This window comes from Sturnira hondurensis, unplaced genomic scaffold (assembly GCF_014824575.4).
Source record: "Sturnira hondurensis isolate 20B ecotype Veracruz unplaced genomic scaffold, ASM1482457v3 Scaffold0013931, whole genome shotgun sequence".
Lineage (NCBI taxonomy): Eukaryota > Metazoa > Chordata > Mammalia > Chiroptera > Phyllostomidae > Sturnira > Sturnira hondurensis.
The window spans coordinates 4,879,504-4,883,239 of NW_028086562.1; positions in this window are offsets into that span (position 1 = coordinate 4,879,504).

Below are 3,736 nucleotides of genomic sequence, written 5' to 3' on the forward strand. Positions count from 1 at the left end.
AGGCGAGGTTGGGGCCTGAATAGCCACACTTGAGCAATCCGCCAATCAGTGCTGTGATCTCAGGACCCTGCCCACCAATGGGCGGTCAGAAGAAGGTAAAAGGGCGGGGCAGAGGTCGGAGCTCCCTTGGTACAGGACTGGCTGGCGGAAGACCCGCCTCACTCCGAGGGGATTGGCTACTCTAGGTCCCCCTAGCACTTGTCACACAGCCTGCAGCGTTTAGCCGGTCTTGGCGGTTCCCCAGCGGCTGGTGAGGGACGCGACCCACAGGAGCTGGGAGCTCCGAACCCTGGCCTGTCTTTAGGGTGAACGTGGCCCTCCTGCCGCCTGACAAAGTGTCTTTCTTCCACCAGACTGTGGTCGGGATCGCCAACATTCATCTAGGCCCATCCTTGCCTTCCCCTATCAAACCCACTTTTGCAAGATATGCAGGACCAGTGAGCACCCAGTGAAGACTGCATTCGGTGGAAACTTAAGTCAGTAAATTCTGACCACGCTAGTCACAGACACAAAATAAGTCCCAGAGGGCTCAAAGATTTAAACGCAATAAATGACGTAATAAGTACGCTGGAAAACACACTGGGAGAATTTCACGTCTCAAAGAAGTGGCGTTATGAGTAATAGGTATGTTTAAGTAACTCAGGTGCAAATACATTTCAGAAATAGGAAGACAAGATAAAACCAAACAAAACTAAATGAATTTTTAAAATGCTGAGAAAACCTACAAGTATTTAGCATAAAAATAAGATACCAAGTTGAAGGACAGGGTCCACAGAGCAGGGTCAGTGTAGCTGCTACTGGCTTTCATGGGAGAAAGTAGGAAGAGTGTTTCTGGTCCCTACCTCGTTTTGAGCACGTAAATGTAACTTGATTTCCATGGACTGGAACTGTGCCAACTAACTAATTATTACCGTGAAACTGCATAAAGGGAAACCTCACTGAAGTGGAGTTGGGGGTCAGTGGGGGTGCTCCACATAGCACCACCCAGGGTCAATTACAGGAAAAATTGTCTGTTACAGGCCCCAACATGAAGATGTACTGTGTGCTCCCAGGAGAAAGCGACTCCCCAGCAACTCAGCCAGAGAGAAACCAAGGTTACCCTGAACTGAGGATTTTCCATACTGCACTTTCATTTGAAATGACCCCTCCAAACGTCCTCCTTTCTCCCTGTAAAACAACGTTCCTCTCCTTGACTTGTGGAGCTTACCTATCTTTTGCTATAGCTTGCTTGTCCTAAATTGCATTTTTTGTTACTATTTCTGAATAAACACCTATCTGCTGTTAAAATAACTGACTGCTATATTTTTAAGGTCAACATAATTTGGTGGCTCATATGGGGATCCAGAGGACTCCTGACATCTCTGAGGCTGATAAGCAAGCAGGTGCAATGTCCTTGCTGTGAAAGACTAGGGGAAGGGTCCTTTGGTGCAGACTCTCGGGGGATCAATTTGAGGATAGTCATCCAGAAATAACATTCTCATAACCTCTGATCCAGAAATTCCACTTTTCAAAAATTTCCCCTAGTAGCCCTGGCCTGGTAGCTCAGTTGGTTAGAGTGTCCTGCCTATATGCCAAAGTGGTCAGTTCATTCTCCAGTCAGGGCACGTACAAGAAGCAAGTAATGAATGAATACATAAGTGGAACTACTAAGCCTTTCTGTCTTTCAAATTAATAAATGAAATTAAAGGAAAAGCATAATAAAAATTTCCCCACAGTTATGCTTTCCTGTGAATGAAAAGGAGTATGTTTAAAATATTGTACCCAACACTTATATAATAACATATTGTTGGTAGTCACCCTGCCTGGTTTCAGGAGCTGTAAACCCCCCATGGGTAAGGCTGAGTGAGCAGCCTTCAGACTGTGAGCCACTATGGAGACAAAGCTTATCTCCCTGGTAGAAATGCTGCTTCTGCTTCATCTCTCTGGCCCCCAATATTTGGTCGGTTAGTCAATGATGGGTAAGACCCCTCAGAGGGGGGGCAACCTAAGTGGGACATGATCACTTGGGAGCCCTCAAGGAAGGACTCGGAGGGCTGCAGCAAAGAGGAGGTGATGGACCCTCGCTACCTGGCTTCTCTGACATAGCCTGAGCCCCCATTTCCATCTGGGAGAAGCGCTTTCTGGCTCTAATCCACATAAACCTAAAAACCTATGAGGAGGAGGGCAGTGCAACCCTTTGCAGGCTAGAGTGGGTCCTGGGGTGATGGGGCATAAGAAAGAATTTGTAAAGTCCTGTGGAGCCTACTTTGCTAAGAGTGCTTTCATTCATATGATAAGCATCTGAGCAGGAAATGAGTATGTCTCCCAAAGTTTCTGCAACCCCCTTACCTGACAGACATGGACTCAGATTAAGTCCTCAGATTTCTTTGAAATGTTATCTATTGTTTGATCCTTGCTGCCTGACATTGATTGATGAGCTTTACCTGTATTCCTGTGTGTTATGAAACTAATAAAAGCCATTGAGGAAGGGGCTCTGGGTCCTTCTCCTTTGAGAGATTGAGCATCTCTCCTCCCCAAGCAGATCATGTCTTGGTAGTTTTATTTTCATCTGTGGCAGATGGGGGGACTTGCACACAAAGTTTCCCCCCAAGATACAATTTTAAAGTTTTCATTGGAAGAGAATTTGTTAAATTATGGTTGGCTCACACTGTGAAATATTATAGGACGTTGAAAATGGGTGAGGATATATGGTATTTCATTAAAGAAATAAAACCTCATAAGGTGGTTCTAATGGATTTTAACAGAGAATAATTTTTAAGTAATGTTGTTATGTGAGAAAAGCATCCTGCAAAACAAACTGCGTTAAAAAAAACCCAGGCAGAGGTTGTGCTGGGAGGAGACACAGGGACTATTCACTGGAATCAGGGCCTGGGCAACACGGAGGGGAAAACTTGACTTTCCTTCATGTCATTTGGAGTATTGTGTCATTTGTTTTCTCCTTTACTTAAACCTATGTGTAATTATTTTTTGTAGATAAAAGAATGGATGAGAAGTAGCTGGTTATATATGTGTGCATTTAAAAATGATTCAGCAAAAATTGTGCACATCTTCATTACATCCAGTGCCCCGTGCTGCCTTCTTTATCTGAATAGCACCCAAAGTGTCCAATTTTCACCACCCAAAGTGTGGTGAAAAGTACTTTTTGGGTGGACACCACCCAAAGTGTCCAATTTTCACGCAAAAGTCTATTCCAGCAGAAACATTTCCATAGTGAAAAATATACTGTGTCACACAGTTACTGTTTGTTTGAGAGATGCAAACCATTTATTATCAAAACAATGAATTTTATATTTCAGTACTGGGTCCAAGGTCATTTACAGAAATGCTGTTAAGAATATTACAAACCCTGACTAGTGTGGTTCAGCTTCTGTGTCTGACATCTGGCAAGTAGGGTTCATTGTCCAGCTCCAGCTCTGGGGTCTGGCCGTGGAGTCTTGGTTATGGATCTGGGTCTTGTCTGTGAGGTCTGTGGCCTGGGTTTGACTCTATCTGGCTATGAGTATCAGATCTGGGTTCTCTGGGTTTGTGTGTGGGTTCCATGTACATTTCTGTAAATTTATAGTTGTTGGCTCCAAGTCAATGCCAAGAGGAGTCCCAAGGTTGGGGTGTGTTGAAGAAGGAAGCTTTAGTGCAAATACCTCGATTTCAATACAGAATGGCCGTGAGTACAGAGTAGTTGTTAAGAAGCTCAGTATTGTCACAGGTGAATTATGAAGCAGCATGCTATGTGTCAACT